The sequence below is a fragment of the Grus americana genome, chromosome 3, assembly GCF_028858705.1.
Source record: "Grus americana isolate bGruAme1 chromosome 3, bGruAme1.mat, whole genome shotgun sequence".
NCBI classification, from domain to species: Eukaryota; Metazoa; Chordata; class Aves; order Gruiformes; family Gruidae; genus Grus; species Grus americana.
In genome coordinates, this window is record NC_072854.1 from 121,669,793 (window position 1) to 121,697,140 (window position 27,348).

Sequence of the window (27,348 nt, forward strand, 5' to 3'; positions counted from 1 at the left end):
TACATTAATAGCTGCTATTTGATCTAGTTCAAGATCCCTAAACACTCAATACCTGATGAAGTCAGTGGAAAGGCTCCTATGAATTTCAAGAGGTGCTGTATTGAACCCAAAATGGTTGGCAAACAACAGTGCATGGAACAAGGAACAGAGCGGACGCTATAGCAATTAAGCTCATCACCATACTGGAAAGTGGGCTGTGGTAACCCTCTCAGTAACCATATTTCAAGCCTGATCAGCTTTTCCCCTTTCCAGAGTAACCTGTCCTCTTGAGTACTTTCAAGCCTCTGAAATCAATGGGATTACTTAAGGAATAATGCCCCACAGAACCTGAATATTTATGGTAAATCTACCGCAGCCATTTCTAATGTACTGTGATCCAAGAATTCTGAATAAAACATCAACAATGCAAAGACAGATCTTCAACTGATATAAATCAGCTGTTTCCCTTTCAAAGCAATGGAGCTGCAACAATTTGCAACTAACAAAACCACAGCTTACCATTTTAAAAATTTAAATAAATTTTGCAGTATTTACAGCTAAGAGCAGACCCTTGTGTTTATTTTCTTACTGTATAATAATAGCTCATTTCTTGTAAAATAATAGATCATTTCGGTTGCCTCAAAGTGTAATTTTTTTTTTTCCTTATTGCAAAACTGTAGGCATTGTAAGAAACTATTTAGATTTCAGTTGGTTTCTTTTAGGTTGCACTGCTTACACATTAGTAACTTCTTTAAGAAGTCCCCAGAGGAAATGAAGCATGTAATACATAAGCAAGTGTGTACACAGGAATAATACACAACACACGTTTTCTCCTCTTTTCAGAACTCTTTTTGGAACTGATTCTGTTAACATAACATTAAAACAAATACACATACATGTGTGTAACGAGTATATGTGTACGCAGATACATAGGTGTATCTATCTACATGTATTGTTGTAGTAATAGTCATCCTTTCATATGGCTCATCAATAGCAGGCTTTACTCACCTGATGGGCAGTTTGCCATCGGGTCCATCCTGTCTGTCAGCACACCTTATCTGCTATCGTGCCTTTCTTCAGATCCGTAGTTACAAGTAAGAAAAGGTTGGATATCTGTCTCCTCCTAAACACAATAAAATTAAAGCTGTAATTAGCAGCCTGCCCTGGACAACCAGGTTACATTCCACTCCACATGTAGAGGCCGGGTAGAAGCGACAGGCCCCTGGGTCAATACGCAAACCAAAAGGAGAAAGCCCCGATGCGTTCTAACTTAGAACCAGACTAAAAATAAATGAGAGCTAAGCTCATCTTTCCTTCAGGAGGCAGAATTATAGAAAGCAGTTCACCTTGGATGGCACCAGGATTCCCACAAAGTCAGCCGGTATGAAGAAATTTGGTTTCAGAAAAAAGAACTCGCATAAAGTATTTTCCTCTTGATACGGACTAGTTCCGTCAAGGTAAAAATGATGAACAAACATAAAACCAACAAAATATTATTACCTTTCTGAAGGAGGAGATTTCAATAATTTCCCCCAAATTGAAGGAATTAATTAAAAGTACTTCAAATGTTATTAATTCTGCATATATGCTGCATACAGCTGTGCCCTGCGAGGGGCCGCTGGAGCTGGCCGGAACCGGCTGGAACTGGCTGTGCTTGGCGGGAACAGCCCAGCCTCCTCTCCTCACAGCACGGCCCATGCCCGGGCACCCACAGCCGGACAGGGAGCAGCAGCGCTGCCGTTCAGAAATAATGAGAAATTAGCCACAAATGGGTCCTGAAGATTTTTCAGAGAACCGGGGGCTCCCAGCAGTGAGTGAAAACCGCCTGGTTCCGCGTTATCCCTGATCATCTCACCTCTGCTACACAGACCCCGGTCTGGCACTCTGAGGATACTCCTGACACCTAGCAGCCCAGGTAACACTGCAATCTTAAACTTCTAGCAGAAATTTGGGGTTAGCGATGCCACTTCTCAGCCAACAGAGATCATCCATCTTCGTTAACCAAACTCAAGCAAGCAGCTATGTCAAATGAATTAGCAACACGCACACAATCCCATCATGTATATTCTCGTTAGACTATCTGCGCTTCAGCTGACGGATCTGTCATTAATGCAAACATACTTTAGCTCTGCTTATAATTGAAACCTTACTTCTGGCCAGCCATTTGGCTGGGAGAGCCAGGAGAACTACTTTTTCCATGTTCACAAACATCTCCGCTAGTCCTTGGTGTCACCACCTGATTAGATCTCTGGCACCGCCGGCTCCTCTTTGGCAACGAGGAGCGCGTCGTCTCACAAAGCCCGCGAGCCTGCGTTAAAACTTGGACTTGAGGTTGAAGGCAGAACAGAAAGAATGGCAGATGTCCCACGAAACAAACTCGCTTTTCTGCACATCAGCTGGGTTTTTCCTTAGTAAAAAGGAATAATTAACTAATGAGATCAATCAAGAACACAGGGTACCTGAAGCTACTGTTCCTTCTAAACCTTACCTACGTATTTGAACAGTAAATGTGATATAAAAAAACCCCCAGATATGAGTCCCTGGTTCCACCAAACCCTCCTTGAGCAGAGAGAGTTTAGCTGTTGAGCTCTAACACAGAGAATGCATGAACACTACACAAGTTCACACCTTGGCCCAACCAGGGCAGACATGTGGGATACAAAAAGTCCATCCCAGCATCCTGATTTCCAGTCATTTTTAAGGCTCTTCTCTGAAATGGCTGTAACGTATTTTAATGTAAGCAAAATAACGTATTCTTCCCTGTGCTCAGTCGCGGAAACTGCTGAAACATTTCTGCCGATCGTTTCCAAAGAAATTCAGCCCGAAGCAGACCTCAGCATGTACGATTTCAGCATGCATGGTAAAAGTTTAACAACATTAGAGGCTGCCACAATGGAAATTGTTGGGCATCACTGGTTTCACTTATAATAATGAAACTCGGTTGAAAGCTAGGAGCAGTTTGATGCAGTAGTTTTACATAATAAATACCATTTTTTTGAAACCAAATTGTTTTACAGAAACTGACTTCAGCTAAATGTTTTAACTTTCTGAGTTAATCTTGACTCATACATTTTATTCTCACCATATTACTGTATTTCATTGTTTCAACTTCTACATACATTACATGAAAACAAATGATAATATATACCACGTGTGCATACTGTTATACCCTATTCACTATTACACTGTTATACTATACGATAGCATAAAATCAGTATTAACAAATGTCGTATTTTCAAATTTCAGAATCAAAATGTTTTGACACCTTCAAAGCGAAGCTTCTCAGAACATCCACTGCACAGCCAGTGCCCAACTCACTCTAAGCTCAGTGAGTTCCTCATATCCTGATAAGGTACACAAACTCATTTTGAAACTCCAAATTTTACTTCAGTAGAGAAAGTTCTGGTTTCCAACTAATTCTACCAAAACCATGTAACACCTAAATGACCACTTAGAGACTCCAAAGTGCTTGACTAAACAGAAGGTCAGCATCTGTGAGAGACAAATCTAGTCAATGAGAAAAAATTGGGCTTTCTTCCTCTTAACATTTAAAATTGTGAGGTTTTTGTTTGTTTTTCTTTAATACTGAACAATGTTGGCCGGGGAAAAAAAAGATTTAATTATCAATGCTACCTTTGGGCAGTTTGTACCTGTCATTCACCTGGATGTTTTGCAGAGTTCAAGTATTGAAGCTTTGCAACTTATGTAACTCGTTCCACACAAAAAAGGAGCAATAATAACAGTAATCTGGAAAGATTTTCATCTTTTGTTGTTAAACACTAGTAGATCCAACATATCCATGTCCTTCTCTGAGGTTCTCATCACTGACTCTATCCCCGTTACCAATCTCCATCATCTAAGAAATAAGATTCATAAAACACAAACCATGACCACAAAACTAAGACCCAAAGCTTGTGATGAGACATGCAGGGTTCAGCTGAAAATCAAACGTCCTCAGAGGAGCAGCCAGAAACCTGGTCTTGTGAAGCACGTCTGGAGGTCATATTGGCATGGCAGGAGGCCGTGGCTGGAGTTGCCCGAGAGCCTCAATCTATGGACAGCAGAAATTGCCCTGGCTTTATCTTGTCCTTTTGTTCCAACAAGTTCTTGGTTCTTTTCCCACATCTGTCACCCACATTGCATGGACAAGTCTGCTCCTCCCTGCCCATTCCTTACCCAAGGTGTCAATGGCAAGAATGCAAGGCAGGAACCACGTCTAACTGATTTTTTGAACACAGTGAGTATCTTGGGGCATTTCGCTACTATAAGCCACAGCTAATGGAAAGCACCCTGCTATCTTCAGCATGCTGTTGATCAGGCCTTAATACCACATTTAATTCAACCCCGTAAAGATGCATTTTGATTCAAACTCATAATGAAATACAGAGCCCATGTTTGAGTATTAGTGTAAGGTAATAACGCACATATAAATGTACATAAATACATTTATTACTTTAATATTTTACAGACGTCTCCTTTATGTAAATATACATTGGAAGTTCTGTGCAGTTTATTCATGGCAGGTCATTCCATACGCAGCTCCATGCAGTGCCTGCTGGTAACATTCCACTGCTTCTGCTAACAATTCATGAACCAAACAACTATCTGCATATTCTCCATGGGGCTGCTAACAAGGTCCTCCGGTTCTCATTCTTCCATTATTACCACACAGCCAGTTCCCTTTAGACTTTAAAAAAAAAAAAAATAATAATAATCTGGGAGAAAATAAAAGCCATATGGGACAGCTCTGCTGCTGGCATAGATCATCCTAACTCCACTGCAGTCAGTGGGACAGATCTTGACATCGTGTAAAGGGTCACAGTGCCAATGAAACCAAATCTCTTCTCCAGGTTCCAACCTACAAGCACCCTACTTCCCTGCTCAAACGCCCTTTTTTCATCTGATATCAAGAACTAGAGTCCCTCCAGACCACTTGGCTGGCAATTATGGTTATTAGCACGATGCAGGTCATCTTCGAATAAACTTCTATCTGCAATTGCTTTTGTAAACACTTCCTTGGAGGTGCAGCTTCTCCTTCCTGCTTTTTAGCTAGATGAGAAGTGTCTATTCTAAGCTACTTCTGCTCCAACAGCAACAAATAGCGACACAGAGATCTACAGCTCTCTTGGACACCTGTGTTAGGTGGCTTCTCCCTTCCAGGTAAATAGCTCAATACTCAAATCTCCTTTTCATCACTTCCTACGTGATTGCTACACGTCTCCTTGTTAGGCTCTAAGGCTTTCCACAGGCAGACCTGTTGTCCACTTCTGCTGGAGAATGGTTTGTATTAGCAACTCCCTATGTATTGGGGTGGTAGACGGTGTCTTAACTTGTCATAGGCTGCTCTTTCAGAAAGCTTAATAAACTCGACTGAACAACAGTCTAAAAAAGGAAATAAAAGATTTAACAGGCTGGTATTTCTACCCCCTTCTGCTTTCTAAGAAAGACAAAATAAAAAACAAACAAGCAGTGGCCCAAACTGGAGCACGCGCATAGCTTTCCCCAAGAATGCTTCCCCATTAACTCAGTGTTTGTCTGTAGTACCTATGAACCAACGTGGTTTCAATTTAGCTTCTTATTAATCTTGCGCATTTCTTTCAACTGCTATTTTAAAAATAGAAAGTTCATGTTGAACATTTTAATAGCTTTAAGTTTCAAAGGCAACAAGCTGCTGTACTGATTTTTTTTTCCAAAAACTTTATTGCCAGATGTAAGTACGTGTGATTATTGATATTCTTTGTTTTCCCACAGGTTTCTCTTTTCCTTATTAAACAACATATCTGTAGTTAAGCAGCTCCATGAAAGTTTAGTGAGGTCCATGAGAAATCACTAGTCACCAGCCCACAAATCCATCTCACCTGACTTCAGGCACTTCGCTAAACTGCTTAAATTAGGAGTTCACCTCCACTGAACTCCCCCTACAGTCAGTAGAAACAACTAGAGGATCATGAAGACTTTAGGTACTTGCATCCTGTCTAAATTTCTGAATTGTTTTCTGGAAGTAACTATATTTTCTTCACTGACTGCAGAGAGCTCCCAGGCCCACAGAGGGATTAGGTCTCCAACTTAAGCAATTAACTAAGAATCTAATGCAAACTGGGATGAATCCAGACTCTCGGGTCCTCAGCAGTGCCAGCAAACAAGCAGAGGACCTGCCAGGAGCACGTTTTGGTTTCTAGCCCATGTATATAATTTTAAATAAAGGTAACAACTATACTGCAGTTGCAGTAGACTACCTCATCTAAATGACAGTTTCGGTGGTCTTTGGGTAAGATCAAAAGCCTAATACAGTCAACAAATACAACTAAAGTTTTGGTAGGTTTTGGTGCACATCAGCTTTGTGTTCAGCTCTGCTCATCCTTCTCCCTCCCTCCCTCACAGAAAAAACCTAACAAAACCATGCCACAGAAGCCGCTGGTAACTTAGCCAGTGATTTCATAAAGAACAGGATCAACTTCTTTGTCAGTGGAGACAAGTCTGCTAAGAAAAATGGGTATTAGCTCACATGGGGAAATACGGGATGGGAAAAAAAGCAGTGAATTCCCACCCATCACTTTTGCAGTCTGGGGAGATGGGAGTGGATAGTACTGACCCTGGGGAACAAAAGGAAACCTTCACATACAGCTGTTAAATACTAACTGGTTGATCAGTGATGACACTAATTATTTTTTTATAAATTATTATTTTATTAGCAGTTGAAGAGATTCCTTCCCATCCACATCTGATAGTTCCTATCTCTTCCAAGAGGCTGCAGCCACACAAACAGTGGATTCAGCACCCAGCACAGCTTCTTCCACTGGCAGTAGCTCTGCTCCGAGGCTCTGGTGCTTCCCCCATCACCCCCAATAACTCATTCCCACCACCCTGCCAGGCGTTTCCGTTCCTTCCCTTGTGCTAAATGCCAAATCGGCTGTTTATGTAGCTGTGCTCTGAGGGAGCAGAAATTTCTAGTGCTGAGATGGGAGCAATAACCTTGGTTTCTATCAGTGTTTTCCAACAGTTGCCAGGGGTTCTTACAAGGTAAAATAAACAACCCTAATCTCAAACTGTACGGCTTCCCTAATACACAACCGGGACAGGTAAAGGGAGCGTTAAAAGACAGAACTATTCTTTCCAGTGTACAGGAAAAAAGCACCTAATGGGGCTGATCCAAAGTCTGCTGGAAATCAGTAAGTGGACTCCCACTGACTTCAGTGAGCTTTGGATCTGCTCTACAAAGCCAGCCAGCTGCAAAAGCTGCTAGAGTCAAAGGAAAATATGCTACGAAGGAACAGTGGCCTTGTGGTTGAGCTACTGGCGTGGTTTCAAGAGACTTGGATCCAGTCTTCAACTCTACCGTTCCTGACCCTGTGCAAATCATTTCATTTCTCTGCACATCAGCTTCCCTTTCGCAATCTAGGTATGTAAGCTAATGAGCTCAAGTGCGGAGAAATTCAGGGACGTCTGTGAGACAGGAGACAAATGCAAGGAGACACTCACCAGCACCATCTCAGCAGGTGTAACTCTTCCTCTACCCCTCTATGGCCCCAACAGGGTCTGTTACCCCCACAGCAGGGTACAAAAGTGAGTGTCAAACCAGTATCCTTGTTTACTACAGGCTCGCTGAGCACACCTGGAAGCTGTGACTACAGCTTTTGTTGGCATATCCTTTACCCAGCTGGCTGGACGCTGAGATGCATGGCTAACGCAGCATGGAGCTCAGTGCAGGTTTGCCAGATCCCAGTACCACACGCTGAGCTCCAAGATGAGCATGTAACTATCTCTTGAGTGTGTGAACAGACCTACAAAAGTCAAGGCAATACAAATATAATTGCTTTGCTAAACTAGAGGCCTGGGTAAGCTGTTTTCGTGGAGATTCAAGGAAGTCTGTCGGTCTTAACATTATTTACACACTTGCTCAGAATGTCCTCCTACCAACAGCTGGGGCTTCTGGCAGCCAAATGGAAACCATCTATTGTAATATTATTCTTCTGTTGCAGGAAACAAACTCATCCAAGCAGAAGAAATTCTTTAAAAATCAGTCCAAGCAAAGGCACAAATTAAGCCCCAGAAATTAAATACTGAAATAATTTTTACAGCATAGAAAGATCAAACTGCAAACAAGCTGCAAAAGCCATTACTAATTTAACATTCCATTATTCCTTTTTTCCAAAGTGTGATTCTTTTCTTCAAGCCAAGCATACTTTGCTGGGACCAAACCTTCACATTAGATTTCCTGTGCTGTAGACTTGATGAGATAAAGCAGTTACTTAGGACCAACAAATCACTTCATTAAAGAAGCCCGTTTGTAAATATTCTCAACAGCAATTAATGTCCTGGCGTAAGGAACTCATTTTGTGCCGCATTCCTCGCTCAGGCAAGACCTCCCCTCCAATGCCATGACTGCAGGAGAGGGTCCTAATTTTGAAGGCAAGAAAGAAGCCATCCTGGCTCTCGCCATTGCCTCCATGCTAGCTATTTCGGTTCTTCTAGGCAGGAAAAAGCAGCTAAAGGTTGGACAGAGCTGCTCCCTCTCAGTTCTCAAGCCACATGAAAAACGCACCATCCAGTGGTTTTCCAGCTGTCTCTCTCAGGACTCTGGGAACCAGGATAACTTACAGCTTTTCTTCTCAGCAGAGCAAACAGAATTGCTGGTGTCACCCAGGATCCAGGCTGCTCATCTTTGCAGTACCAGCAACTTATAAGAAAGGTATTCCCACTCCTGATAGATTGGAGGAGGTAGAAAGTCTAGTTAAAAAAATTGAAATGGAAAAGGTTTTTTTCACCTCCCTTCGCCTCAGGTAAGGGCCTGTCTAGGGAGCGTAACAGTACACTGACTGGTAGTGTATTAGTCAGCCCCAATACAGCTCTCAAGGCCGTACAATATCCCAGAGTCAGTGTGGTCCCTGGTGAACAAAGATCTAAAGCAGAAACTCAAGATGTATTAAAGCAGGTTACGTTGTGGTTTTGTCTGCAGATATTAAACAAATATATCCCATTAAGATGCAGTATAATTCTCTCTGTTTTGACAGGAATACACAGGCACCATTTTGAAATGGTTACATTAAAAGACAATATGTAATATTCTTCAAAAAAAAAAAAACCCCAGCTTTAGTCCTGCTCTTGTTGAAACAAGCATTCTCATCTTGAGTAACCCACTATTACAATGCACTAAAAAAGACAATATGCTAGAACAGAAAATGAACAAAGCATCGGGATTCAGCAATTTATTCCAAGCCAGTGTTAGCTTACCAATTAAATTACTTCTGAATACTTTATGGGGCTCTAACCTTATAAACAAATCTATGAGTAATCATAAGTGTGCAATTCTTTAAGATATTTCCATCTCTGAAAAGACCCTCCATTTCTGTAGGGGAAATCATCTCCTTGCCATTCAGAAGAAGGAGCTAAATAAATGTGAGTATATGAACTGATTATAAAAAGCCTACTGAACTGGAGTAACAATAATGCCTCAGTCTTGAAAACATACAGAGTAAATGCGATTTTACATTAAAAATCTGAAAACAAACTCAAGGCTAATATTTTCAGGGGAAAAAAAAACTTTGATCTCTTTTTCTTTCCGGGGGGGAGCCAATATCAACATGAGTGATTTTGTACTATATTCAGGAGTCTTTATGTGGGTTAATAATGTTAAAGTTATTCCACTGCTTTTTCAAACTTTTCTGGAATCAGCTCCTTGGTGAAACAGGGCCCTATTGAAGACTCTTGAATTTGCATAGCATGTGCAAGACATTTAGATTTATATTCCATGTTAGGCTTGTGTGTTTAGAGTTTACCCAGGCATATGCAATTCATTGGCTGTATTGTTATCTTCACAATGAACAAGCACACTCACTTCATCTGTAAGAAATACAGCTTTAAATGTAGAAAATTAAATTTCCATGAGAAAATGTGTTCCATGAAAATTTCCATCAATAAAGGCTTCGCTCAAATGTACTGAGATCGCAATACTTTGATTTGAGCCTACCTGGGTACTGTATGACTTACAGAGCAAAACCATAAAATTGTTTGAAAATTACTACTTTGTAATGACAATTACTCACGTTACAGTTCTCTCTCTAAAAGCCTTCAGTTGTCACAATACTGTTGTGTTCAGTGATGAAGTTGCCCACAGAAACTGGCAGATTCTGCCTTGAAAACTTTACAAATTCAGTAGGTAAAGGAATCATAATTATCTTGAGAACACAGAGAATGATGACCTTAGCGATGAAAAATGGAGCCCACTGAAATACAGACACCAGTAACCACAGAAGAGAGCCATCCACTCATCTTCCACTCAAACCAGATCCCGAGCCCTGTGTCAGTGGTGTGGCCCACAATCAGCCTTCTTGCTGGCTGGGAGAGCAACTCCATCCATTACACAAACCATCGTGTGCAGCAGCAACGTACCTCACAATGTCTGTGTTGGCAGGGTTTCCCCAGAAATTTTAGTGCTGAACGCAAAAAGTCATCTAAATACATACGTAGTGGATGGGTTTGGTTTGCTATTTGTGAGACACCATAGTTCATTTCACACTTGCCGCTGTTGGGGGTGGTTTCCAAAGTGACACTAACATTGGTGTTACCTTATGTGGTTTAGTCTTCAGACTAAGTAGGAATTCTGGGAGAGGAAGAGAGCAAAGGTGCAAGCACAATTAAAGCACCGTCCCACAGCAGATGACTGGAAGAGCTTGGCTGTTGTGGCGGACAATGAAAGGCAGAGGGAGTGTAGCTGCTGTCACCATGCATGTCAGAGGGATGCACAGCAGAAAGGAGATCCATGCAAGCTAAAGAACAACTTTGGCTCAGGAACAAAGCGGCATCTATATCCATGAATTAATTTGGGCAAAAAATGAGAAGAAGGTGAGTCACTAGAAAAGCATGCCAAGGGGAGCTGTGAGGACAAAGAAATCTGACAAGCAGTGATGGAGGTTTGAAAAGTTTATGGAAGTGATTTTATGGTGCAGAGCCCATGACAGCAGAAGGCTGGATTTCTGTCTCAGCAGGTCTCATCTGCTGCTTGTGTTCCCAGTTTCCTTCCCAAATCCCTGATCCTGCACCCTTACATTGAACAAAAGATTTACCAACAGGATCAGCCCAACTACTGCAGAACACATGTGCTTTCTGCAGGGCAGGAGAAAGGAATTCATGGATCATAAAGTACTGACTACTGTGTGCTTTTCATTTTCATTTCTTTCATTAAGAACTTAATATTTGTTTTCTTACTGTTTCATTAAACCATAAAACTTTCCTTCAGGCCATTGGCCTTTTCTTCTCAAAGAGGTGGCTAATTTGGCAGTGGAGATGGTGGTCCAGAGGAGAATAAAATTCATCTCTTAAGAAGCTATGGGAGATGTGCATTGCAGCATGCTTTGTAACCGCTTCTGTCTTTACTGAGAAGTTGTATCCACCAAATCAGATTAGAAGACTGGATCAAAATGGATATATATGGATCTACATCATGATGGGATATGTAACATATGAATTTAAAACAAGGGTAATGCGCCTGTTCTGAACTACCGCTATTTTGGATCCAAATGAAACTGTGCTTGCTCAGATGGAGCAGTCAGAGATTTGAATACCATAAGCATTTCAGATGTTCAGCTCCCAATAGGAAATCAGGAAGCAGGTTTACCTTTAAAACCACAGTCTCTCATCAATATAAACAACAACATTAAAGACTCAGGGGGCTTACTGCAAAATCACTCCAGATCCGTTATTTGTGTGTCAGCCACCTGCATCACACCGAGCAGTTCTTCTGTGAATAAAAGACTTGGTGATTATTTTCTAGCTATGCAAAATAAATCAAAAGGGAGGTTATGGGAATAGATATGCCTGTTCTGACAGCTTTGGACTACAGGAGGAAAAGGTGGTAGCTCTGCATCCAAGGGGGCTGCCACCATGCCATGTACCTGTTTATTTTTTAATATAAAATAGTTCACTGACTTCAGCTTTTAGATGCATCTCAGACAGAAGTCTATAAGAAGTCTGGGGGAGTTTTGTTCTGAAAGAATAAAGCTAATAACCTTTAGCACAAGTATTCCCCAGCCCAACTCACTCCCTCCACATTTGTGGAAAGTGGCTACCCCAACATTAGCTGTGGGTGACATCCATATGCAGGTTACAAAAATAAACAATGAAATCCTACAATTACATTATAATGAACCAAAATGCCTGGTTTGCCTTGGTGTAGAGACAGAGGTCACCAGCAAAGTGTAATTACGGACACCTAATAAAGAATATACAAAATATCACCATAGCACCCACATCACAAAATCTGGTGACTATCTCCGTAATGACTAATAGCTTACTGTAAATTTGATTTCATATAATTGAAGCATGTACTAATCTCTTTGGTCTTTGAATAGAAAGTGTATGCCAATCGTAAGATATATGCTATTTTCCTGCAGATCATTAATGAAGAAATTATACATATCCAGGCACCCTGACACATGGCTCACTGCTATCAATCCAAAAGGAGACCTTGTCATGCAAAAATTATATTTATCCACTAGACTTGTTCTTTTTTTGTGATTTGTGCTGCCCTAAACTTTTGTAAATACGGTTTCAGTAACTATATCATGAATGTGCCAAAGACTCTATACATAATGAAATGGATTGGAGATGCAGAGAGGAAAAGAACTGAAAACAGCAAAGGAAGAGAAATTATACCATAGGACTCAGCTGAGAAACACTGGAAGAAAATAACTAGCAAGAATACAAGAAATGCATCTAAAATAAAATAACCAGTAATATAGAGAGTTGATGGATATAGGAAATTGCAGCAAAATCCTATCCCTATAGAACCAGCGAGAATTTTCCACTCAATTCATTTAGGTTGGGATTCCTCCTTTAGAAAGCAACAATTCCAAAGTACACTTAATGTTAATGAGAAGTAAATAAGAAAATGCAGCCCAGCAACCTAAACTGCCAATGAACTGAAAGGAATCACCATAAAGGGGGGGTTCATTGCTGTAGTCACAAAAGCAGCGTTGCTTGGAGCCCTCACAACAGGAGCATATCCGGGATGAAGCTGCTGTCGGTGTCACGATTCTCAGAGAAGACACCTTGCCCCGATTTCAAATGCACACAACGTGAGCCATAATGCCCCGTGCAGCAGAAAGCACTGCTGAAAAAAAGCTCGTGTACGAGCTGCATCATACTAGTTTAGCCCAGTGATGCGAGATTCAGGGACAGATGATAACTGTTAATGTTAGGTTATATCTATATGAGTAAATTAAGTGCGCCTGGGAACATTCCTGGGCATGGAGGCCAGCTGGCACAGAACAGCCTGAGCCTCCGCCAGTAAACACCCTTAACCTTCAAAACAGGGAGGCTGCATGCAAACAGCCAACTGGGGACGGTCCCAGGAACACGCTCAACTGCCAAACCATACGCGAAAACTACCCGGGGCAGCGCTGGTTGGCGCATGCCAAAACCTCGCCAGGGGCTGTTCTAACAGTTTACCAGGGCGGGCAGTCACGCTCCCGGCCCAGGAACATTCCTGCGCATTGTTTAATTTATTAGCAGAGATAGAGCTAGCTCCCTCCTTCCTTCTTCTTGCCTAGGTGAAGCGTTGCTTTTGCGTAGAACACATTTTAGGAGCCTTTCTCACTGATCCACCCCTTCTCCCATCTCAAACCATCTCCCCTCCTGTTCCCACATGCAAAACATACATGGGAAGGGCTGGTTAAAGCACTGGGAATGGTCCGACTTGAACTGCTGGTGGCTTGCCTGCTCTCTGGTTCACAAAGAGGGCTGAAGGGTATACCCACATCACGAGTAAGGAACGGTTATGCAGGAGGCTACGAGCATGGCGTCTTTCCAAACCTGTCCCACCTCCTGTCCACACTAGGACCTCACTGCCCAAAGGTGTCCAGGGTTATCTCATGATTTTTTAAATCATTTAAGTACTATTAATATCAGTAGCACTCCAAAACACAGCCTACCTCATGCTCTTGGAGCTATGGATAGGCTGCTCCATCAGCCTCACTACCTGGATGGTTCTTCGAAAGACAAAGAAATGGTCCAGAATTCTTGTTTTTCTAATGGTCATTACCTTGATGTTCAAAACCAGTTATGCTCAAATAATTGTGCTTGAAAATGCATTTTGATTAATAAAAAGTAATCCATTCCTTTCACTGATTCACTAGAAAAGATAGTAATATTGCCTTATACAGAAGAGGGCAAGAACTTGAATGACAACCTTTACAAACATGTGTGTGCACACATGTGTGTTTATACAACACCCTTATTAGTTTAAATCGTATTTTCTGTTAAGAAGATCATTTACCTTCTAATAAATCCTAATTAGATCATAAGTTCCAAGCCTAGTGAGAATAAATGCGTATTGACAAGTATATTGAGTGCTGGGAATTCACAAGACTCCTACTTACAGTTTGGGATATGTTGATACATGTTGCATGTGTAGGTTAACAATACAAGTGGTGCCTAACCTTTCACTGGTTTGCTGCAATATACAGCGAGTTGCTAGAATTCATTACCAGGAAGTTTTTGGAAATGGGAGAGGAACCCAAGCTGACATGTGCTGGTGACTCACGGATGAAAACTACCCGTTTCAGAGCTGTTCTTGGTGCCTTGAATTTAAAGGAGCCCTCTCCTCTGCAGGAAGTCTTTGGACATCTTTGTCTTAGGGATTCCTGTCCACCCACAGTCATACAGATGGTCAGCCCATTTTGTGCAGGCTCCCTGTATTGCAGGACTGAAGTTGGGTAAAATCCCTGACGTAAAGACAGAATAATCAGAGGTACCTAGACCCCCCAAGATGACTCTGACACGGATCCAAGACACATTTGCTGGACATTCACCTATTTGTGAAAGACTTGCTAAAATCACCCTAGTTCTCTGCAAGGGTTGCAGGCTCGCAGTGCGGGTGCCCTCTCTAAAGTCTTGCTGCCCTCTTGAGGAGACATGAACCTACCAGCCCAAAATGGTGCAGAGACCTGGGATCAAGGCAAGGGTTCGATGCGCTGTCCTGCATGAGACAGTGCCCTGCATCCCCCAAGGAAAAATCTCCCCAGGCCACCTCCCTGATAGCCACTGAGATTCACCATACCCTGCAGGAACATACCTGTTTATATCACCACAAGCCCAGGGGCAGGTGCTACCGCTGTGGCTTGGCAATGTGTGTATGCTGGTGTGAAACAACACGCATGGTGCAAGAGAGGGGAGGGGTGAATCTGGTATCTCTGAGTCATTCAGGTCATTCATTGCTTTCCAGTTTTGTGAAGATTTCTCAGTTTATGACAGGCGACGTTGGTTTGGAGTACACCTGAAAACAGGCCATATTTTTAAAAGAACTCTAGGCATTAGGAAACACTGCCGCCTGAGAGCCATCCTTAAGACCAGCCTAAGGCTACGTTTACATCAGCAGATACTGTGGAGCAATAGAAGAGGATCTAGAAATAAAAAAACCTACCCTACCCCTAAACCTAACCTATGAACTGAATGCCTGTCAGCATTTAGACTATGTTATGTGCACATGTTCTGGCTTAGCCTCATCCAAAAGCAGTCCAGGACCATTCTGTGATGTTAACCAAAGTGTGGCAGTAGAAAGATTCACTTCAAAAGCTCAAGCATGATCCAAACTGAAGCATGGAAGCAGGTTTCCTCTTAGCACCTGTGCAGAAGGCCCCTGGCAGAGCTTGTGGGCAGGCTCCATTTGCACAGCCAGGTGTGCTGAAGAGATTACCTGCATGCCCAAAAAGCAGAGGGGAGCTTCTAGAGTCAAGATCCTGAGTCTAGAACCGTAGCTCGGAGTTGCAGCGATCCACTGGTGATTGCACAGGAGGAAGAGGATGCACAGGCCCAGGAGCGAGCTAACCGGGCTGCCGTTTCCCATCAGTCTGGATGATCAGCACGCCTGCAACTGCCGCGGAGACATAGCTTACGTGACAATCGCCTACGTCCCACAGACAAGCAAGGGGATGTGTGGGGCTCAGGCAGAAGCTGGCAGAGCAGCGAAGGTAGCACAGCCAGTAACAGTCGGGCTGGCACATAAAAATAAGCCAAGAAAGCAGGCTGCAGGTAAACCTGAATGTGCCAGGCTGTAAACGGTGACAGTTCCCAAGCTGGTCAGACATCGCTGTCTCAGGGCAATGATGGCCATCGGAGGGGCAGGGCAGAGACCCGTGGGCAGTAATAACTTCGGCTGCCTCGTTTTAACTGACTGTCATACATCAGTCAGAACCTATACACTGCCAAATCATGCAGATGCTTTTAAAATACTTTCCCTCAAGTGCCCGTGCCAGCACAGTGTGCAAAGGGTTCCTACCCTCTAAGAAAACAGAGTTAGCCATACCAGAACGGCCCCTGGGCTTTGATAATGTCATACCTCATTTCCACGTCTGTCCAGAATTGGACACTTTGGGGTTAAAATATTACCAGGACACAACTTGGGGTCAAACCGTGAGCTTTGCGTTTCCTCTGCTATGCAGTTACTTTCACAGTGGTCCCACTGACTTCTTCCATACTACCCAGGAGAATAACTCAGTCATCATCAACAAAGGTTGATGGTTGATACCCCTGAGGGAGACCAGTCTCTCAGACGTAGGTCTGTGTAACAGTCTCTTTGAACTTTTAAGTCATTCACACAAGAAAGCAAGTCTGACAAAAGCTGCGGAGTCTTCTGAACACCTCTTCAGACAGCAAAGCTGAAAGACAGACTTCGTTTCCTGTGTCATTACGCATACACACACACACACCCTGCCCCAGAATCTGAGTTTAAATCGAGTTCTTTGACACACATCAGAAACCTTCAGTGTAGAATTTCTGAGACACCAAAATCCTTAAAGACAGACCTAACGCTGACAACCATCTTCAAATTGTTTAATTGCTTTCATCAATTGAAAGTATCTTTTGATTCAAGAACAAATGCTTAGCAAGAACTTGGTGAAAGTAGACATAACCTTAGGGCTGGAAAGCAGAGCAACATCTATAATTTTTTTTCCTTTACAGATAAACAGAACTGCTTTTTAAGTAGCTCCTGAGAAGGACATCTAAGCATTGCTCCTGTGAATAAAACAGACAGTTCACATAACGACCAGTTCCTGCCTGCACGCAAAAGCCGCACGCCAGCAAATCTAATTGAAAATAATCTGTGATCTACACAACATTCTTCAGGAAAGTGCTTTTATCCCATCTTTTCCCATCTCTCCTCCTCCCCTCCAATCTTAAATGAATCACATATTGAATCACCGCAGCATGGCTGTATTTGATCATGATTTATAGGGCACTGTCTGCCTTACTCAGTATGCAGTCTTCGTAGGGAGGAGGTATTTTGGACAGAAAAGAACAGGCTGTCAGCACTCAATAAATTATTAGTAACAGCCACTTCCTGAAGTAAAGACCGATATAAGACCAGCCTTCTAAGTGGACAGGTGCACGGAGGTGTCTTACACCAACAACTTGCCCAGCACATAATCCAAATTCTTAGTAACTACACTAAAATGTGGCACTGAGAAGAGCAAGATTTCACTGACAGTTGTTAATAAATAAACGGAGAAGCTATAGGCACTGCAGAACCCATTCAGGGACCAGACCCCACTGCGCTGGGTTGTGCTGCACCACTGTAGGTAGCACAGATTGGCGTCTCTAGTTTCCTGGAGGCAAATACACAAGGCAGGCCTCTTAAAATAAATTTTCTGTCCTCGTTTGACAGAAGTGTGCAACATTATGAGCAGTGAAAACTTCCAAATCTGCAAACTCAACGTAAATCTGCATGCAAGAAACATGAATGTAATTTTTTTATCGTCTCTTCTCAATCATCAGCATTGTTTCCCTGCTTTCAACCTTCAGCTATCACGAACAAGTCTATGAGCAGCAGCATGCACGGACTTCATTGTACGCTAATGTATTGATACTTGTACATACTGATCTGAAGCAGTCATGCTTAATTTGGTCGTGCACCATAAGAAAGAAATAGTTGAAGGAAACTGTCCCCAGATAGGACTAGATAAGGATTATTTAGCTGTATCTTACCAAAAAGAAGGGCAGTTAATATATTTTGTTTATTCACACTCTATTAGAGTGAAGCGGTGACAGCAGACCAAATAGGGCTAAGAAGCAACTACATGGCAGCTATGTCACAACTGCAAAGCTCTTAAAAAGATTTTTTTTTTAAATATACCAAATAAGGAACATTGATTAGGAGACGGGAAACAACGGGTTTGTTTTCTCTCCCTCACTACAGCTTTCCTATGCCTACGCTATTGTTCCAGTTACACGGAAGTAGCGCACCCAGGTGCTTCCAGGCACAAGAGAAGGCTGGTTTTTCACCTCTCTCCAAGAGGGACAATTCATTCCTGATGCATCCTGAATAGCTTCAAGGCTGTTACGCCAGAGATTAATTTGGCTGACTCTTACAAAGACTCTGCACCGTGGTTTTTGTTTGCGGAACACCACCAGAGGGCTCAGCACTGTACAATACACAAAAATAAAGGTCTTGACCTGAAAAACCCTACACCCAGAAACGGTGATTTGTTGGCAAACCCTCTGTAAATATGTTTACAAATTATTGTTCTTTTTAAAATATGCTCAATTTTCAAGACAAGTTACTGGTTTCATGGCAGAATCACCTGGGAAAAATTATTCCTTATTGCTATTTAGGACGTCAAAGCAGACTATCAAAGGGCCTTAAACTATTTATAAAGTAATAGTAAAAATACATGTAACATGCTTCTAAGAAATACATTTTCCATCAGAACACAATGACTGAGAGCTGGTAACTCTTGCAAATTACTGAAAAAACCACAGTCCGTCTACTTCTACTATATACGGTCAATGTATACGGACTAAGATCTTCCTCCCTGGAGCTATACCTCTGGCCACTACTTACTGGTACTGTCTCCAATTCCATCTATTCCATTGCATCTATGATTTCTGATAAATCTTTCTTATAAGTGAATTTTTCATCTTGACTTCTGAGTACTGTGTGATGTATCTGACACTAACAAGACAAAAGTTGGCCCCTTGGGGTCTTGTCAAAAAGCTAATGTAAGACAAAATACTTGTAAGCTTTGATTGAAATACTTCCTCTCTCCCAGCACCAGCTAATGATTCAGAACGATTTTGTTAAGTGTATATTTCACTACCTTGAAACAGATATTGTGTCAAGTAGGATTTATAGGTGATTTAACTCAATCATGCCTTCAAAGCAGCTTCAGCAAGCAACCAACACTGTTATAAAGAGCAGGGAATATTCAGAGGCTGAGCCAGGGTTAAAGAGAGCATCTCTGATCACCAAAGTGATGAAAAGTGGTCAAGAATGGAAATCACTGCAACTACTTGTCCTAAGCTATTGTCTTTCATATTGGAACTGCCAGAACATGTAGGATTTAGGGATGGAAATGACAGCTTACTATTCTGATTCATCACCTGGTGCTTGGAGAGAGGAAGTATTTGAATCAAAGCTTTTAAATGTCTTTGTTTTACAACAGCATTTTCCTGAAAGGATGTTGAGGGGTGGAGGAATTGCCCACCGCACAGGACAACAGGCTAAGGCTAAAAAAAAACCCCACCGGAATTCCATGCTTGGCCGTGCCAAGAACTGCTTTGTGGCAGCAGGTAAAGCCCTTCACTCCTGTTTTTATTTGTTTTCCTTTCCCACTGTACATCTGCCTTGTCTATTGGGAAAGACAGATTTATGAGTCTCTTAGGGATTTAGTGGAGCAAGCACTTCTCCTCTCAAATCTTCAAATGAAGACGAAAACCCCACCCTTTGGCTCAAAGCCTGTTGTTGCAGAGACTTGTACAGCACCTGGTATGGACCTCAGTGGGGACTGCAGGGGCAGATCATAAAAGTAAAAATAATGACCATAACACTATCATCACCATCTATATACAAGCATTTATGGGAAACCAGAGTACCATGACTGTCCACTCAAAGTCAATGTGGAGGTTGAAGCAGATTTCAGTATAAGAACAGTGTAACAAGTCCCAGCAAAAAGTCCATCTAGCCCCTGATTCTGTCTCTGACCACTAGCAGGTACCTAGAGAACAATAAAATAGCCAGGGTACATACGCAGTGATATTTAGCCAGAATCTGTGGATTTGCGACTTATGAATTTCCTGAGCCACAGATGATGTCTTTGCATTAAACAGTCTTGGTGGATTTTTATTCTTGAATTTTCCAGTCTCGAGGCAAGTTAACATGACTTCTTCTAAAGAAAGTACTGAAACATAACCTAGTGAGGTAATGTAATGCAGTACAAACCAGGGGCCAGGACAACAGATGGCATTTTCTGACAATCAAGCATTCAAGGTGATGTTTCAACATCTTTGCGTGAAATGTGAGTAAAAGAATCAGCTTCTGGAAGCTGAAGGTACTTAACTCCTTTAGAAAGCACTCGGAAGTTCCTAGGTATCACAGCCCACCAGTACCAGCCATTTGAATTCACCAGAACAGTTCTGTTCCCAACATGATTTCTCTGAAGCCAGTATGGAACTTGGCACAACCGAATAAAAAGGAGAACAAAAGCCCTCTCCCTTTCCTGACACGAAGCATTTATTCTCATGGATTTTTAAGCAGATACTCTCCTTAGACAATAGCATCCACAAGTACTAAGAGCTGTAAGAGGTATGCATATCACCTCAGAGCCCCTTTTTTTATACCTTCATTCTTTTATGTATTGCACAGACAGACTGCGAGAGATCAGCTACTCTGTCCAAAACAGCTACCAAAATTCGTAGGTGTGGCAGACAATTTCTCCTGAATTTTAACAGGATTTGGGCCAGGTTAACATCTCTTGTGTCACCGGGGAAGTTTAGACAGAAACAAAATTTGAATTTTAAACGCCATTAGAAAAACCTTATATCACCAACCCTGTGCCTGCGTTCAGTAATACCACGCCGGAGCCAACATCCGCATTAGATTCACAGAGTGCAGACCACGCAGTGTCATGCCTCATTACACCTTTTAACAACCCCGTCTTAGTTACCATGCTTCTGCCCCTTATTTAACAAGTATGCTTCCAGGAGTAGATTTCTTTCTCTAAAAAATATAGATAGTAAGACCAACAACTCGTGTGGTCTAAACCATGCTCGGTAAGACGCTGTATTTACCTCCTCGGCATTCCTGGAGAATGAAGACAACATTCTATCAGCGTTCATCCTCCTAATCATAAGCCAAGATGAAATGTTAAGCCCTGAAGTAATAAATTTCATCCAAACTGAGAGGCATCCAATTTAATGTATGCTGTACTTAACAGTCATCTAGGAGATAAAGGACAGAGTTATCATCACCAGAAAGAGATGAGGAAACATTAGCTTCAGCGAGGAGACTCTGAAAGGCACAAGTAGGAGTGTCACGACCACAGACTTGTCTACATGGAGACAACTTGAGGAAATTAATTTGAAGTATACTTTGAACACAGGAAGGATTTTTTTAAACTGTGCTAAATCCTTATGAGAATAGACTGGTCTGACCTCAAAAGGATTTTTCTTCTTTCACTTCCAAACTTAAGGTGAACTGAATTCAAGCATCTTTTATTTCTGAAATAGATTGTTCACCAATAGTTTAAAGCAAGCTACCTTCCTCATTTTTAATTTGTACCTAACAACTAATATGAAGAAATGTTTCTGCATTCTTATGTATGGAGACAAACTTTCACTTTCCAAATTTATTACAGTGTATTTCTGTTAATAATAATTATTATACCAAAGTCACAGCTGAGCTCAAGAACTCATTGTGCCAGGACTTTATATAAACACGTAGTAAGATTCCTAGGCCAGATTAATGGCCAGAAGAGATGATTTAGATCATTTAGTCCTCACCTTTTGTTTAACACAGGCCAGTTTTTCTACATGATTCCACTAGCTTATGTCTGGCTTGAGTATATTTAAAAAAAAAAAGAAAATGCGTTCATTCTTGAAGAAGAAATGATTTCACATGGAGAATCCACTCCTCCCCTTGACAGTTTGCTATACCTCCCTCTAGCTAACATTATATTTTAACAATATTCTACTTCTCATTTGAATTTGCTGAGGTCAGTTCTAAATCCCAGTGGTTCCCTGTTACGCTTTCTTTTCAGAAATTAAAACACTTTCAACACCGGTATTTTCTGCTTAAGAAGTCTCTACGCTGAGCAGCTTTAACTATTCCCACCCCCTGTAATTTATTTTAGGTTCTTATCAAAACATAAAACACAGCAGGGCTTGTGCTGTAAATAGAAACAGTCCACCCTCAGCTAAAATTCATCACTGAATTTAATGGCTATCACTGATTTACATCATGTGGAACTCGGGCCTATATAAACATACGTATCTAGAGACGGACGGGGTCTGATACACTGCATTTCTTTCTATAAACTAAAGCTACTGCTACCAGGCAAGAGAGGCTTACAAGGCTTACATAAGCGTGTGTGTGTATAAAAATATATACGTGTGTGCATGCCATTTAAATGAAGATCTAGTAAACTGGGATATTGTCATATATATTAATTCATACCTGCTGGCCACTGCACGATCCAGTCTGGATCCCATTGCAATTCATAGGAGTTCTATCATTCGCTGCACGTTTTCGAACAGAAATCTTTTCTCCGTATTCCTTCTCCTGCGGTCATTAGGATTGCATCCACCAGCGTGGAAGCTCTTCGACCTCAGACACATTGTGAGCGTTAGCCATCGGTAACTGAGCTCAAACTAAGTGGGAAGTGGGTCTCGCAGACACACAGTGAGACCTTGGTGAGGCAGCACACATACATACACCCACAAATATAAATTAAATAAATCCCATGCAGATCAACTAAAATGCATAGTTGTGAAAAACGCATAGTTGCCAAAATTATCAGGGCTGCTGACACTGACCCTAGAACCCAGAAAGCACTCAGCTTCGGCTCGCGGCATTCTCCAGCGCATGTCCCGTCATTCCCACAGCTGGGACAATGAGCATCCAGACAGCAAAACCTATTCAACTGCAAGATGCTCACCTTGAAATGTCTCCTGAACTTAGGATTCATAGAAGGTTGTTAGTTGAAATGGTGGCATAGTACACCCCCAGATTAGGCTGAGGTGTTTAAAAAGCTACTCGCACAGTGAGTGGGGAATTTTGGTTGGCAGAATTCCCAGAACGAGCTGAGGGCAAGCACGGAAAGGCTGCGCGAGGCCAAAGCAGCAATGCGCTAGACCCAAAGGCCTCCCTTTTGTGCTCAGCATCATCACAGATCCCTGCCTTTGCCGCATTAATCAGAGGGCGTTTGAATCTTGACCTTGGCTTGCAGGCCCTGGAATTGGACTCCATCCTTCTGACCCGGGTGAGGGCAACCATGCGTTATATTCCACTTCTCTTTCTTGCATGTGGACGTAAATATTTTCAGACCTTGATGCAGTATTCCAGGTATACACAATCTCCAGTGAAGAAGCAGAGAGGTTTAAAAAGCCACCAGATGTTAAATTGCAAGGCTTGCTACCAGGCTCCTGAAATGAGTTTTCCTGCAAGGGGCTGGAAAAGGTTGTGTAGTGAACAAAACACGGGTTTTTCAGAAAATCGCTGTACTTGCTGTGGGCCCTGTCCTGGAACAACCCTCACCATCTGGCTCTGTCCTCTAATCATCACCAGCAATGAGCTCTGCTTCCAAAGCTGGGTACAGTGGGCACTTTCACCCAAATTTCTTCTTTTTTTAAGTACTCCTTGCCATGTTGTGGTTTTAGTTGCTGTGGTGATTGATTTGTGTTTAATGAGCTCATGTTATTGGTTGAGATTTTTCTAGGGTGAGTCATGCAGGTTTCATTTGGTAAAATTCACATGGAGATATTGCCATCTAGATCTGCACCAGATTAGCTGAGAACTCCAGCTTCAACTCACCTATTTTAACATTCCCAGGTGAAGTCAACTTTCTGATGAGGAAGATAATTGTCTGCAAAGTAAATATTCAGTTAATAATGTACCTATTGTGCTGTTGATTGTGATGACACGGCAGCAGCAGCCAGTTTTAATTTAACATGACTTAACTATCAAGCGATTCCAATGATATTACAGGAGCTTGTTAAATGAAAATAACACCATTCACATTTGCATGTACATGTGCAAGGGGGAAAAAAAAAAAAAAACCACCAGCTTCTCCTGGGCTGACAGCAACTGGAATGATGTCTTGTTTGAATTGGTGACATTTAAATTGCACCAGTTGAGTTACTATACCGTGAAAATGCAAAGACTCCACTGAGTGCAAACCAATGGTTCTGGTCCAAAGGACAGAACATTTGATTGGGAAATCAAAATACCTATTTCTGAGCCCAGACTTTATCACTCTTCTGGCAAACCACTTTGCTTTGTGCTTCAGTCTCTCCTTCTGTTGGAAGGGGCTAACAATACTGAACTGCTTTGCATAGCACTTTGAAAACTGGTCAGGAAGGGAAATACACGAGCTAGATTTTGTTATATTTTTGCTTAGAGCTTTTCAAAACTTCAACTTTACTTTCAGCGTCTGGGTCACATTAGCAGCTTGTCCTATTTCTATGAGTTAGGTATTGTTTTAAGTAAACAAAAAAGCTCAAACTGCAGGGGAGGCAGAACGTGGTTCCACGTTAAAACATCATTAAGTTAAGCAGATTCTTGATTGACCAAGGTTTCCACAGAGAACAAACCACATATTCAAGGACACCTGTCACTAAAAGCAGTTACTCCTTTTGTAGCAAGGTTCGCCTGTCCATTTGGTGACAAAAGCAGTTACTCCTTTTGTAGCAAGGTTCGCCTGTCCATTTGGTGACCCCATCTTACTATCTTACACTACAGCCTGCAATAGGCCTTCTCAAAATCCATTTTCTGTCTGAGTTTTGGATGTTACAATCCCTGTCCTGAAAAGTTGACAGTCTGAACAAAGCAGAGGAAGAGTAAAAGAAGTGACATTTATTGCAGTTAGACAGATGATTAAAAGTATGCCCAGGGAGTTCGAAGCATCCCTGCTGAGTGCCCTGTTATCTGCTGTGGTCAAATTTCTATCAGATCCCACCAGAGATGCAACAAACTTAAAAAACAAACAAAAAAAAAATTAAAAAATGCAGCATTTGATTTGTTACCTAAATAAGAAAACATCCTAGCTGGCTTGACCTATAGGCCCTATAGGAAGCTTGTGGCAGAGCGAGGACTTAAAACCAGATCCCCTGGGTATCTCTTTCTCTGGCCAGCTTTCCTCATGGAGTTGTGAACCACAACTCTTAAGGGCATAGCAGATGCTCTTGTAATTGCTGAAGCAGCTTGTTTCTAGTCACATTTTTCAGTACTTTTTTTTTTTCTTTAATCACATTGTGAGCCGAATCATAGATTAGTGCCAAAGAGCTTCTAATTACATAGTAACAGTAGCAATTGCATAACCCTCTTCCAGCTCCCTGCAACAGCTCAGCTCCACGTTCGCCAATGGAATGTCACATTTTTCCATGGTTTAAGCATCTCTTTTCACTAACGCTGCAGCCAATTGCTTCTAATATTGCAGAAAAGAACGAAAAATGCTGGGATTAAACCTCTACAAACCCTAATAGTGTGTTTACAATAGTCTTCAGGTTCATTCTTAACCACTAGGTCTATGACCTTCTAGTAAATTATACTATACTGGAAGGTTTTAGCTGCTGTTCCAGCTCCACTGTAAACATGTAAACTTGAGCCATCTGTGCTTTTTTAATATTTCCTGTAAAGCCTATCACTACACCAATCTGCTGTTTCAATTGGCGGCACAAGAAGTCATTGTGTGCTAATTTTTCCCAAGGGCACTTGATGCACTTTATTAAATAGGGGTTTTTTCTTCCTCATTAAGGCCTTTCCCCAACAATAAAACTATATTTTGGATACCCAGGCCAGCAGGCATTGTGCTGTTTTGTATGAAAAACCGATCCCAGCCATGCTATGCTTTTACCAAAGAACAATATGGAGGGAAAGAAAGATTTAAAGACGTTGCAACCTTTTCTTTCAGGGCGCCTGCAGGGAAAGCGTCTTGAAGGCAATACAACAAACGATGGGAAGAATTTGGCCGAACATCCCAGAAACAGACAAAGGATCAGATTCTTTCAGAGGCATCGAAGTTTTGCTGGGTCATACGCTTCTCACACACCTCAAATTGCTGTTGACGGCTGGAGTTTGGCGTGTGCAAGGGGGAACTGAAATGCCAAACTGGATCAGATCCATGGTTCATCTAGTTCAGTATCTTGTTTCTGGGAGTCACACACCAGATGCTGCAGAGGAAAGCACAAGAAACCCTACCACAGAAGCACAAAGGTTTTGGGCCTTTATAAAGATTTTATTTCATTATACCCACTACTACACTGCCCTGACCTTTACTAAGCCTAATTTCTCCTCCTGTCTGTTGTCATAAAACCTGTTAAAATATTGCTCTCATTGTAGAAGCTGTTTCAAAAGACAAAGGCAGGCATTGAGTATGGAAGGAAAAAAAGTGGGATTTTTTGGTAGTTTTAAACTATATTTAAAGAACAGAGTATCAGAATAAGTGACTGAAAAAACAGTGTGGGATAAATGCAAAGTATATATAGGATAGTCTTTGTCGAAGATTTCATATTAATTCATTTCAAAATCTTTGCCTGCATTTAAAATATGCAGAGTATATCTTTTTATTTACTTCTCAGTGATTTGACCTATAATCATGGTAAAACAGTTCACTAATAAACACAGGGGATTTTTGGCCATGTTAGTTTAAGCAGATTCCTAGAGTTTAAGGTCAGAAAGGACAATTGTGATCCTGGAGTTTGACCAGCTGCCTCACACAAAAGAACTGTTTATCATTTTTTTTTCCAAAAGCCATCTTTATTTTCCTTAAAAAAATATTGCAGACCCACACTACACACTTACTATCTGTGACTTTAACATACCTCTGCTCAAAAAAGCCATGCCAGAAGAGGACGTTGAAGCAGGTGTTCAAATACTAAGCACTAGTCGACTGCCCATAAATTTAATCTGACATGCTGATCGGCAAATGCTGGGCAAAACAATTGAACCAAGTCCGGACACTTTGAAGCTGCTGCTACAAAAATCACAGCTGAAAGGGGAGGGAGGGAGCTTCCTAGCAACAAAAAATGTGCCCAAGCCTTGCAGCTGAAGTGTGTGTGTGTGTCACAGAACACCTCGTGGATGCACAGGGTGGGTTTTGGTTGGGGGGGCAGGGGGGAGGCTTAAAGCTTTGAATTTGTCATTTCTTTCTCAACTGGCTTTTAGTTCTGATCCTGAGCGAGAAGAAAAGGGTCCTTGTTTGATAAGAAGGGATGATAACCTGCACCCAAGCCAATAAAAGGGATTAACCCGAGACTGAAGGCTCAATACTGGGTTCTTGCCGATGCATGGTTCAATTAGACTAAAAGCTGTCCTACAGCATTAAGGCAAGTTACCTTCATTTTCAGCTTCAGTGAAACAGACCCCAGATGACAGGATAGGCA

General features: G+C 41.8%; 1 long non-coding RNA gene across 1 annotated transcript in view; it reads right to left on the reverse strand.

Annotated features, from left to right (window-relative positions):
* LOC129204103 (uncharacterized) overlaps positions 1–27,348 on the reverse strand; it is a 210,499-nt gene that overhangs the window by 73,681 nt on the left and 109,470 nt on the right. Inside the window, exon 3 of the long non-coding RNA XR_008576279.1 lies at positions 988–1,102. This is a non-coding gene — a long non-coding RNA (uncharacterized LOC129204103). The remainder of the gene's footprint in view (positions 1–987; positions 1,103–27,348) is intronic.